The following is a 12,956-nucleotide window of genomic DNA, read 5'->3' as shown; positions in this document are numbered from 1 at the left end:
TGTGCGAATGTAACACGATAAGACATATATTTTGATAAGCCGGTGACGTTCGTTTCAAGGCGGCATAAATGAGCAAGAAATTTATTTGATGCAACACTACTAATAAATTAGCTTTTGTTTGTATTTTGAATTCTACATAAGCTCCTACAAGACAGTTTCTTCGCGTTACGCACCGTCTGAAATGTCCGTGTTCATCGTCGCTGATCTGAGTTCAACTGCCACCATATCAATCAATCAATCAATCAATCAATCAGTCAACCAATTTATCAAATATGTTTATTTTCACCGAAATTTCACAAAAACAGAAGACACGGTGAAAAAAGGTGACTGGGAAAAAACCTGCCAAATGACAGCTTCACAGAGCCCCAGCCACCCATCTGCAGTGAAGACAACGTACAGCCCTCTTAATCTTTTGTATAACAAATTATAAGAAAAATAAGCAAACATAGAGTGTGATCTCAAACATTTGTCACACACTCGAATATTTGTACCACAGTGAACGCACTGCTAGTTCATGTGAGTACGTAATATGACGATTTCAACACATAATTCCGCAGCCAGCCATCGCTGAATTTGAATCCAGTAATATCCATGCGCAGGGCCAGTGTCTGCTTTTTGTCTGAGCAGATCGCCAGACACGGGTATCCGCCTAGCTACAGTGGCGCTCAGCCACATGTTCAAGGCCTCTTCCAGCTTAAGATGGCTGCCATCACGGAAATTTTTCTGCTTCCCCGCAGACACTTTTTCCGCTGCCTCCAGGATCTTCCGCTTCTTCAGGTAGTCGGAGACGGTTTGCTTCGAAATGGAGAACTCCCGAGCAACTTCGCACTGAGGTTGGCCACTTTCCACCTGACGAATAATGGTTGCTTTCTTCGCCATCATCAGAGTCTTGTAATTGCCGCGTCTCGTCGGCGCAGATGGCACGGGAGGCGTCGGAGCCATTTCGCACTACGCGACGACTGGACGAGATCGAACAAGCAAATCAGGCCTAACACACAATGCAAAAGAGCGAGACTTGAAGGGTAGTTGTAGACAAGACCTAGGTCAAGTAACAACTGACAACACAAAAGCCGAACACTGACTTCCAAGCACACTGGCTTGGCTTGGCCTGGCCTGCTGTTTGGCCGCGGTATACAGTCAATGGATATACTGGACTGGCTAAATCCGAAACAGCCAACAAAAGTATAGCCTTCGAGATCGGCAACTGTAACTTGTAGGTGGTGCGTGGATTTAGACACTAGCAATCCAACCATAGCAAGCGCGCCCTTTCAGTGCTGGCACTTTCTAGGAAAAATGTATTGGGCACCGTGGAATACAGAAATGCACTTTTAGACATGCGTACAACATAAGAATAATACACAAAACAAAATGGAAAGCGCAATGAAATAATATAAAAGGCATCTTTTAATTTTCCCAGAAATAATGCTCTTAATCCTTTTTTGTAAGGAATGAACTGTCTGTTTTTGGCGAGTCATAGCAGTTTAATGTCGTTGGGAAGGTATGTCGGATGCGGTGCACTCCGTATACTGCGTGCGTGAAAATGGAACGTGCCAAGGCGGTTGATATCGGAAACGATAGGGAAGAGCGTTTCGCTCAAGGGGCGCAAGATTGAGCAAAGTATCTGATTTGTCGAGTGCGGGCCCTTTTGTAAGAGTATAATAGTTTGTAATTACGGAAGTAAGATATTTTAACGATCCTTTGTTTTTGAAAAGAATGACGGTGTGTTTAGAAAGCATGCATTTGAAATTACCCGAACCACTTTTTCCGTAACATGCTCAGTTTGGATATATTAAGTGCTGTAGTTTTACCAGCAGGCAATAATATAAGGGAGAATTGAAAAGGGCGCTGTATAGCAATCTTTTTATTGCAACTGGTAGCATGTCGATGACGGTTCAACAGTCATACACACTTACCCAATTTTAACGTTATCGTTTTTACTTGGTCATTCCATGACATGTGTTCCTCGAAGATGGTACCAAGTATTTTAGCACATAACGCCTGCACGGTTGCATGAGCGTTATGTCAAGAAATGAGGCAATTCACCGTGCCTCGCAAGCCCGAGAGCGCGGGATCAAATCCCGGCCTCGGCTGCCTCATTGCGATGCGGATGAAATGCAAAAACGGTCTTGTACCACGTATTGGGCGCACGTTAAAGAACCCCAGGTGGTCAAAATTATTTAAGAGTCCCTCACTATGGCGAGCTTCCTAATGAAATCGTGGTTTTGGCACGTAATACCCCAGATTATGAAAAATAAAAATTCCTCTAGTAGGGCTCTTATTGGCCGGGCACAATGGTGCGCGCGCGTCGAGAAACGCGAGACCTAACAAAAAGGTTCGGCGACTCGAACGCTCTGGTGAACACGTGGGCGATCACATCACATCACCAGTTTAGGGAGTGGGCAGTGATGAATGGTTAGGGTGGCAGTTGACTAAAATGCACACCGATTATGTCTTCCGTGGAGGTCGGTAACCACTGGTTTTCGCGTTTTCTCGGGTAAACCGTAAGGTATCCGGCGAACACCGAAGGCGCTGTTTTGCAGTGGCTGTTGTCGTGGCCAGGGACCACTGCCCTGGTTGCGTATACTCAACGCAGCGCATGCGGAGAAACGATACTCATTCACTGCCCATGGTCACCACACGTCGTTTGGATCGCACGACGCAGCGCAACGAACAGGCTCTTGTTCCACTAGGCTACTTCTTTCGTAACCCCGTGTCTTCCACGCTGAATGCACGCTTTGGTATCATTTTGTTGTTGACGTCTTTGGACGTATCGCAACTGAGGTGACGGCTGCTTTATTGCTCCAAGTTACCCAATGGTGCTTAGTGAGTTCGGGACAATAGCCAGGAAACCAGCGGTTAAATAGTGAAGGGGAGAGAGAACGTGAAAGAGAAATTGAGGCAAAGTGAGGTGGGAATTGTACAAATAATAGTAAAATAGATAAATTTTCGAGAGCAATATTTTTTTTGCAGCTAAACGTGTAATTTAGGAAGGAAGAAGAAATTTGCAAGTAGTAAGATAACTTATAATAAGATCGCCAATATTGTAAAAAATTTAATTATTCATATTATTCTCCTTGTGTCACAAGGATATTCGCAAATGGCCATGGAGACGATCGGCTGCTACAGTTAATGGCTTCTTTACATCTCTGCCGCGATCACGCTCTAAGAGCCGATGTTAACGTGAAAATTCTACACTCCTTGCATCTGATTGCCCAACACCGCAAGAACCAGAATGACTGACAGCATTGCAGCACGATCTACACGGAAGCTGGTAATGGCCTAGACAGTTATGTGGTAATTGACAGAGAGTACAGTGTGGTGGTCGGTAGTGCAGTTGGTGTCTACTCGGTAAGACAACAGCAGCCAGCACCCGCAAGCTCAACGAAGAAGGCACAGAAAGCTTGGCTTTAAAATAGTCTGATTAGGTAATGTTGACTACGAACAACGTGCCGTTGGTCTAATTCGCCTAAGATTTAAGATTTTTTTTCAAAGCTTGGTTCAAATTACGTGAAACACCCCACCCCGTATATGTGTGTTGATTTACCAACGAGGCTGAGTCTTCGTTAATATTTCATTTATCATTTTTTCTCTCGCTCTCACTACCCATCTATCTATCTATCTATCTATCTATCTATCTATCTATCTATCTATCTATCTATCTATCTATCTATGGAAACAGGTGGCGTAACATGTCTCACATTATTTTTTATGTCGTTCGGCAGCCATCAGGAATTGGGTGCACTTCAGTGGCGCAGTCAGAAATTTTTTCGTCGGTGGGTAGGAGGAAAGGGTAGCTTGCATCTGACTGGGAAGACGGGGGTTAGAGGCAGGCGCGTATTGTCGCATGTGTATCATGCCAGATATCGCACGCTTGCGGCCCGTCCATAATACGGAGTTTTAGTATAGCGGAAAACGCTTACGTTAGCGTTAGCGTGCAACGCAACGCTAACGCAAAGAAAGGCTGCACTACGCGGTACAAGGTAGTGTTTTAGAATAGCGGAACGGAGCAAAACGCTAACGTTAACGCAAATACACTTGGGTGCCATCTCGAGGCAGATATAGCAAACATGAGCAAACCCTCTCGTTAAGCCTACTCCGCCGCTAATCGAGAACGTATATCAAAAACAACGCCCATTTGTCACCCGTACGCCGCTGTCGAAGCATCATCACACAAATCTAAAGCAAACACGAGCATTAGTGGGGAACGAATGAGCCGAACAGTGCAGGCCGACGACTCGATAGATCCGAAGTGGACGGCTCTCGCTTCAACAGGCGCCGCCATCTTGCCCTACGTACAGAATCTCTTGTGTGCGTTAGCGTTGAACGCTATATTCCGGAAATTTGCAGCACGCTACGCTAACGCGCAATTTGCAGCACGCTACGCTAACGCTAACGCTTAATCCTTGCGTTTGCTGTTTTCCGCTATACTAAAACTCCCTAATATGGCAGCTACGTCACGCAAACGCATAGGAAACATTTTTCTTCTTGTCTTCAGATTTGAGTTTTTCCCACCTCGTATTATAACAATGTAAGCTCAGAGAAGCTCCTTACAAATGGTTCCATTTTTTCAAACTGTAAATGAACAATTTTATGCAAGATAACATTTTCATACGAAATATGTATAGCCCTGGCAGACATCAAAATCTCTGGGATAATTTTCAATAACCTCTATAGTTATGCAAATGTCCCTAATTAGCGTTTTGTTTAGTAACGCGCCTAGCTAACCAGTAGAGAGGCCTTTAGCACCCAAAGGCATGTCCACTTTGCCTTTCCAGACCAGCAGTGTATTTAGTCGCCTATATAGGGGCCGGTTATCAAGGAACAGGTGATATTCTGCGGATTTCTACAAAGTGGACCCTTGTTGTGAATCGCTTCAGACCTTAACGCACTTGATAGGTGGCGCTCGAGCGCAGTTGTTGCCGCCAGCTATTGCAATGTGCGCCTACATCAAGCGGCACCGTACCTCCTCAGAGAGTGGTTACGCTACCTCCAGCACACAAAACACTGAATAAACCTCAGTCCAACACTTGGCGACTACTTCAGACGTGGACTTTCCCAAGCTTCGTGCTATACCACCGCATTTACCCGATGCATACTCCCCACTCTGCAAAGCGTGCAATGCCCGCGCTGACCTCGATCACATCATCTGGGCATGCCCGAAAGCTACACCCACCAATACCCACCGCACTAACACGACACGCATCATAACTACGGCTGAGCAGTGGGAGACTTTGCTGCTCAGCTTGGACCCAGAAGAGCAGCTGTGGGGCCGTCTGGATGGCCGAATACACCACCAGAAAGCAAGGACTGGCCGCCGTCTGAGGAAGGGGAGGGCCTGGGAGTTAGTCTCCCAACCCTCGCCACTCCCAGGACTCCATCATGGACACAATAAAGTATTATCTCTCTCCTCACCCTCCTTCTGGACAGACAATGAGCATTGGAACGGCTTCACTTTTGGAATTTCAATTTTCGCCTTAAAGTCATATTGGCAAATTTACTACTAAGAGAAATTGAACTAATGATTCAGAGTATTGGCGGTATATCGCAAGATTACTCCGTCAATTGTGAATTAGGTCGAGTAAATTTATTTCATACGAGTGCCTTGTTTCTGATAACTGGAGGCAGACGTTAACTGAAATACCCCATGCGCGCACGCGCGTGGATGTGTGCGGACGTGTGTGCTTCTCGGTCTTCCTCGTAGTGTAATACGCTCGTGGTGGGGTCAGTGCCCTCACTGTCACCGTCATGACGCTTCAGTAAAACGGTGAAAATTCTGCAGCGCGGCTTGTGCAGGACATGTCCTGTAATAGGATGCTCATGAATTATGGCCCGACAAAAAATGTCACAGAATACTTGTTTCTGCAATTTCTATCACGTTTGACAACTCTCAAAATGTGGACACCGGTAACACTAACACAACCTGTTTACGTGGTTCGATACACGTGGCACTGTGTAACGTACTTCTACAGTCTGTCGTTACGCGTAGTCGCAGCTGACAAATAACTGGCTGACATGGAAACATGGAAGGAAAGAAATTCATGCTGACCGTGCTGTAATTGTCCAGGTATAATAGGACAACAAGAACCAACCTAGGAAGGGAAAGTGAAGGACGAGGAGAGATGATAGTATTGCGAGGAGATTCGTAGAATAAACAAAAAAAACAGCTACTTACAACTATATAGAAGTACGTCTCCAAGTAAAAGTTCAGTGTTCGCGTCTTGCGTCGCTGCCCAGAGTTTTTTTCACACTATTGGCCACATACAGCGAGTTTGAAAGTGAAGAACGCTCTCAGGCATGGTCATTCTTCTCCGACTCCTGAGGTCGCTCTTCAGTGCAGTGCACTATGTAGTCTTTTCGTCATGGACCGAGTGAACAATTAGTCACTGACGTAAGGCTTCTTCATCATCACGCATTAAAGAAAAAAACACAACATAGCGTATCAGTGGATGCCGGGCCATTGTGGTATCTACGGAAACGACCGTGCAGATGAGGCCATCCCTTCTGCTCATCATGGTCTCCACGGTATAGCTATACCGCTATCCAGAACAGACGCAGATACAGGGCTTCGTTTGTTCGCTTGCAGACTTGCACAGTGGAATTCGACGGAATTTACCAACGCTCGTCTCCACAACTTGGATCCGAATGTACAGCTCCGTATTCCGTCAGGAATATCTAGAGCTGAGGAGACACTTCTGTGCCGCTTGTGGCTTAGCGTGGCCTTCACAAATGCCTACTCATTTCGGATCGGAATGGCCAACAGCCCTAGATCCGATAACTAGCTGTGCGGAAACAATTGCCCACCTTCTCTGTGAGTGTCCCCGCTTCAGTGCGCCAAGGAAAGAACTTTCAAGAGTGTTAGATAGACTTCACATACGACCTTTGTTGGAGGAAAGGGCCCTGGGGCACTGGCCCAGACCTTCCTCAGCACAGACGGCTTTGAAAACATTGTTGCGCTTCTTGCGGAGAACTGGTCTTAGAGACAGACTTTAAACAGTGTCAATTTCCCCTCTTTTTCTTCTTCGTTTTTTTATTGGGCTTTTCTTTCCCTTTTTTGTAACATCTCTTTTCTATTATCTTTTATTCCCCTTACACCCTTTCTCCAGCACAGGGTAACCAGCCGGTCTGAGAACTGGCTAACCTCCCCGTCTTTCCGTCGATTCCTCCTTCCTTCCTAATTGAAATTGGCACCTGTTCACACTTTATGGGAATGATCCTGTATAAACATTCTACCATGGCCAATAGGTGACCCGTAAAAGAGCGAGGGATTCTGGGATGCGCCGTCTGCTCACTGTTACCGGTTAGAGGAAGCGCAGCCGCCGCCCCCGCTTCGCCGTTGAAGCGCTTGGAGTCTGGCTTTGCCGCACTCGAAGATTACCCGGTTGCAGGCACCTAGCAAAACCATGGTCAGCTGTTCAGCCGTTGGCTGCTCAAATTGAAGCGTTAAAAGCAAACTCATGTAACCACTGCCTTGCAGCGTCCCTTGCTGAGTCAGCTGTGCACAAGCATCAGAGGCATGGCTGCCACTTCTAAAACTGAACCATCAGTGAACAAAAAGCAAATGAACGTACATGGCACTTATCAGGCGGCGATGAGCTGTGTCAGCTTGGGCTGACACGGAATGATTACCCAGGATATTTCTTACTCTAACATTGACTCCAAGCAACAATAACTATTTCAGTACTCGCATGCACATATAGAGGTATTATGTAACATGGTTTTACTGCGCAAATTTAAATGGGACACAGCGAGATACATACATAATAGTCGTAACCAACTAGGCCACCTTAGTTCTTTGAACACAGATAAAAATAATGCGCAGTTGTAATATGTCGGCGATACGGCCATTTCCACATCTTGTTGAGAAAAAAGGGAAAACTTCTAATCTAACTACGTACCATTTCAAATGAACTTCGAGTTTCGACCAAGAAATGCCGTTGACAGCGTGCAGATTTCAAACATTTTCAGCACTTCATTTTCTAATTACGCTTGCTGCGCCGTTACTGACAATATCGGTTGAGCAACGATCACAGGGCAGTATTTACCAGGCTGCTATGCTGCTATAGCCATAGCCTAGGCGCCTGATTTTCTAAGTAATGCTTCTATACGCTTGATAAATTATAGGATATAGATAGATTTTTCATCTGTCTGACTGATCCGCAGGCAGAGCATTTAGTGACGGTGTGTCCAAGCAGCGGCAAATGTCGTAGAGCTAAAGCTGGCAGAAACAAAAAAGGCTGCCGGAACGAAAATCCGAGTTTGTTTATGAATAAAACGTATCCTTGCCTTTCTTGGCTCGTCATCGTCGCGCCCAGAGTGAACGCAAACCTCGAAATCAGCTGCATGAATGGTACGACATTGCTGATCGCCAAAGCGGATGGAAAGCTTCGCACGACTGACAGTTGAAACCGCGTAGAAAAACACGTGCGCCGGGCATGCCGCCGCGTCGGCCGTCGAACCGGAAGCTGCTAACAGTACGGCGCGCCCCACAATTCCCTGTGATTGCTCGTTTTGCGGGTCACCTATTACAGAGGAAAGCATGACACTGAATAAACTCAACCGGAAATATAGCATCAAGTTCTACTGCAATGTAACCTGGATTAAATATGGGGTTTTACGTGCAAAAACCACTATGAGATTTTGAGGCACGCCGTAGTGGGGGACTCCGGATTAATTTGGACCACCTGGGGTTCTTTAACGTGCACATAAATCTAAGTACACGGGTGTTTTCTGCATTTCGCACCAACAGTGTAGCATGCATATCAGGTGAGTTTACTGGTTACGCTTCCTGATGTAGTGCAAAATTCGATAAACTTTCCTACTGTACCATATTAATGATTCACTTTTCCGGCTAAGCAGCCCATAAGGCCATCGTTCTTATTCTTTTAAATAAAGATACTGAGGTAAATTCTGAAGATTTCTGAATAGGAAGGTGGAGGCAGCTTCACAAAAAGATTAAAAAAAATGCCATCCACTCGACTTTAGGACAAAAGAAACCGGTGCGGGCTTCGTAGAAGGAAAGCTTGGCAATAAAAAATTCGTCCCGGTCCGAGACCACGACAAATTTTTCCTCACCTGCGAAGCTTTTCAGGTGACAAATCTGTATGGGTTTCCTTTCTAGCTTTGCGCTACATTCGGGTGGATGACAATCTTTCCCTTTCATAAGTTAAATTCCGAATTTTACCTCCATTTCAATTACTGTATTCAGTTACATTGTCTGAAACGTTCTGTACACAGATAAGGTGTTTAATTATTCTGTATGTGGTGCACTCAACGTTGTGTCCTTCATGGTCCTAACAATCGCTTTAATTGAAACACACTCAAGCACCCATCCGCGCGCGTACATACAACTGAAACACACACAAAGCAGACCCTAAATACGTAGAAAACTATATTTGTCATTTAATATCCCTTCAATTATTCTTATTTTTAAATTCACGGAACCGGCAAAAGATAACTGCCACGACTCAGCGGCTTCATATTACGTATCTGCCTGGCATCCAGTACGAGTATGAGAACGGCCAGTTCCGGGGTGACAAGAGATGTAGAAAAAATAAGGAGCCTGGGTGATTGGCGAATCGTTTGCAAGCTCTGTGCGGAAGCTTGGGTGTGTCCTAAAGGTACCGCGTTCGGACGTACTCGTATACGGGATCGGTGTCCCTGTGTACAGCGTGCGCACTATGCCGACCGAGTGGAGCCCGGTCCAAGGGCGAGGGCGACGGCTCGTCGCTATTTTGAAAACACCCTTGACATCGCGCCACGCCAACGCGTTCGCGTGGGGGCCCCGGCCTGCATGGTACGATAAACAAAAACAAAACGGGGACAGTTTGGCACAGAGACCCCAATTCGCACTGCAGCTTGCTTGCGCAGTGTTTTGGAAGGCCCGGTCATGCCACTCATGCCCCCCCTTCCCCCTTACCTCTTCTTCCAACCGCCTGCAGATGTCGCACTGTGCAGGGTCTCTCTTTCTCGTCCTCTTTTTGAGATATCTTCTTCGTTACTTTCTGCCACGTGGCCGGTCCCTCGGTGCTCAGGAGTTAAGTCGTCTGCTCCCTTTATGTATCTGTGCTCAAGGTAATATTTTTGCGCGGGACGTCGGATGCTTCGCCTGCCCCTCTCCGGGAGTTAAGCCTCTATATTTAAATGCAAACAAACATGTGCATTTATTGCTCTATGTGGCTTAACCTTCTTATTTTGCACTACCCTGCTGGAAGTTATACGATACACCAATGGTGACAGGCGCCGTATTAGACCGTGTGTATATTCTAACGCCCCTCTATCTGTAACCGTACACTCTTATTATTACTGTTCGACTCGTGTCTGTTCCCTCCATGTCATCTTCAAAAAGCCGCATAAACACATTACATTAAATCAAAGTTGACTCCCTAAGGTGTCACAACCTTACAGAACTTGCACGAGCCGCAAAAAAAGTGAATGCTTGACGAGTTCAAGTATTCTATTTATAATTTAAAAGCTCGCGCAGAAGCATAGACGCGGGGGAGATGAAAAGGACAACACGACCGATCAGTAATTCTGGTGACACGCGTGTAATAAGTCAAACATCGATTGTCCTCATCATGTTAGCTCCAAATATTGAACCGCTATCGTAGGACGAAAGAGAATTAGCCCGTACAATAATGGCCTGTTGTTGCTGTCTTCGCTAGGACGTGTACAAACAAATTATATATGTATTCTCTTCTTGTCCGCTATTCTACGATGCTTAAGTTGATAGGTGGCATTCGTCTTGCTCTTCTTGTACCCTTTGCGTCCGCGTGTTTCTGCCCCGGCTTTTCAGTTATGTAGCCAGCTTCAGGTCGTCACGCTACAAAATAAAAGGTTCTACCTTCCCCAGCTCGCATGGATTGGCTAAAGAGCGTGACCAAAAGATAAAGAAAACAGGTCGAAATGCTCAAGATGAGCACTTGCTCAATAGAATTTATATCTCAATAGAGAAGAACATAAGGAGAAAATTTCCGCACAACCCTTCTCACAATGAATATCGCCGTTAACACGAATCGTAATTGAGGCAATGTAGTGACACAGTGTATTTCCAACGCCGAAACGAGTCATGTGTGAGGCGTGTAGGCAGCCAGGCTTCTCTCTAGCTCTTCTCAGTGGACGCGCGGCACCATCTAGCGATGCCTCGCGAAGTCAGCGCATGGTTGTGTCTGAATATACAGGATGTTTAAAATTAAGCTTTACGAAATTAAAAAAGAACGCCTGTGGCAGGTAGCATTATTTCTATAGTTGAGCTGGATTATTCGAGGAGGCAGACATTAGTAGCACGAGAAATCGAAACACATACAACTAATTCACAAAAATTGGCTAATGAACTTCTTAGTTTATTGCTTTACGACAGATATTGCAATTTCCGAATTGTAGCCGGTGAGCTTGCAAGACGCATCTACTTGAAATGAATTTCAAGGATGACACCAGTTTCGAGGTATTATTTGCCAAAGTGTGGTACGAAATACATGAGCGTTCCAGTTACTTTTTGCTTCAATGTATAAAAGAGCATTTCGGTAAAAACAACAGGGCATTTTTACAGCGATTTTGATGGCGCAAATCTCCAAACTGGTCTCATTCTGGAAATTCGTTCCAAGTGGATACGCCTGAGAAACTCACCGGCTACAATTCGTAAATTGCACTATGTGTCGTAAAGTAAATAACTAAGAAATTAATTAGTGAAGTTTTGCTAATTAGATTAATATGAGTTTCGATTTCTCGCGCGACTAATGTCCGCCTCATCGGGGAGCGGCCCATACCCAGTGACACATACCGTGGGACAGATACCCACGCTAACGGCCCACATTTTGGACAGCACGTCCTGAGACATGACCCACATTTTTAACTGAATTGTTTTCGGAATCGGTCTACATTTTTGGCAGGATAACTATCTGGCTATATAGCCAAAAGGTAAACTGGTCTGACAATTCCAAAAGCGCTATTCGCCATGAAGGGCCACCCGGAGTGCGCCGACTACTCGGTGACTGACGTGTGAGACAGCACAGAGCTGTCTTAAAAAATCCGCCTCCATTCCACCCTGTGAAAGTGGATGTACAGCAACGCTGTTGCCGACGTTAGACACGCAACACCACCACACGCGACGTGTACGTACATCACGCGCGCACTCACGTGTGCGGAAGTGCACCATACGTCCTCATTCGCCTAGGCCCTCCAGCAAGCGCAAGTGCAATATTGAACTATTTGAATATGTCATAGTAAATTGCGTCAGAAAATTCGCAATGTACGTCTTACATACAAGCTTCAGGGATGATATATCTTCCGATTGTATTTCGAATATACGAGAATAACAGCATCATCACGTGACGATATCGCCTGATGACGTAATTTGATTACGTCATCACGTCAAACGTGACGTCACGCGATGACGGCTTCGTCAAGTGTTGATGTCATCTTATGAAGTCATGTGATGCCTCTTGGAGATGCAGCACACTGTGCGCTTCGCGCTTCTTTGCATGGTCTCCGGGATCGGCCCATATTTTTGTGTGAGCACCGCGCACGTGTACACAAATAATTCCGACCAACTGTAGAGGCTAACAGCTTCGCTGTAAAATTAGGTGAGCAGCAGAACTCGCAACTGGCGCCTGTTTCCTTATACGTTTACTATGTGTAGTAAGCGTAGCCCTGGGAGTGTTCACTAGGGCCACTCACGGCCATGGCGGCGGACATTAAACCTGAGATGTGTTATAAATGGCAGCCGAGATCTGGTGGTGCGCGCGCATGGCACAGCGCCAGATCTCGGAGGTAATATAATAATAATAATAATATAATAATAATAATAATAATAATAATAATAATAATAATAATAATAATAATAATAATAATAATAATAATAATAATAATAATAATAATAATAATAAATAATAATCAGGTAATAATAATATAACATAAATAACCCGACAGTTTGGGGGGCCACAGTTTGCGCCGGAGAGTAT

The sequence above is a fragment of the Dermacentor silvarum genome, chromosome 1, assembly GCF_013339745.2.
Source record: "Dermacentor silvarum isolate Dsil-2018 chromosome 1, BIME_Dsil_1.4, whole genome shotgun sequence".
NCBI lineage: Eukaryota > Metazoa > Arthropoda > Arachnida > Ixodida > Ixodidae > Dermacentor > Dermacentor silvarum.
The sequence above is the reverse complement of the archived record's forward strand: the minus strand, read 5'-3'. Positions refer to the sequence as shown.